The 370-nt window shown below is 56.8% G+C and overlaps 1 protein-coding gene across 1 annotated transcript in view; it reads left to right on the top strand.

Annotated features, from left to right (window-relative positions):
• Positions 1–370, top strand: part of LOC107042404 (endochitinase) — a 119,752-nt gene that overhangs the window by 88,386 nt on the left and 30,996 nt on the right. The window lies entirely within an intron of this gene.

Raw genomic sequence — 370 nt, 5'->3', positions numbered from 1 at the left:
AAATCCTGGGAGCTGCCCTAGAGCTGTCCTGGAGAGTTACCCTCAATAAAACCCTGAGATCTCCCCTTGTCCTTATCCCCATCGACCCCCCCCCCTGGACAGATCCTGAGAGCTCATGCGGGAAGATACCCTTCAAAACTCCCCCCCGAGATCTCTCCACGATCATCCCCTCCATTGACTCGCCACCCCCTGAAATGACCCGGAGAGCTGCCCTGGAGAGTGACCCCCAAAAAACCTTGATATCTCCCCTTACCATACCCACCACTGACCCCCACTCCCCCTGGAAAGATCCTGAGAGATGCCCTGGGAGGTTATCCCCAAGAAACCCCCAAGATCTCTCCTTGACAATACCCTCCATTGACCCCCCCCC

This window comes from Diachasma alloeum, unplaced genomic scaffold, assembly GCF_001412515.2.
Source record: "Diachasma alloeum isolate Michigan unplaced genomic scaffold, Dall2.0 Dall_scaffold_00447, whole genome shotgun sequence".
NCBI lineage: Eukaryota > Metazoa > Arthropoda > Insecta > Hymenoptera > Braconidae > Diachasma > Diachasma alloeum.
The sequence above is the reverse complement of the archived record's forward strand: the minus strand, read 5'-3'. Positions and strand labels throughout refer to the sequence as shown.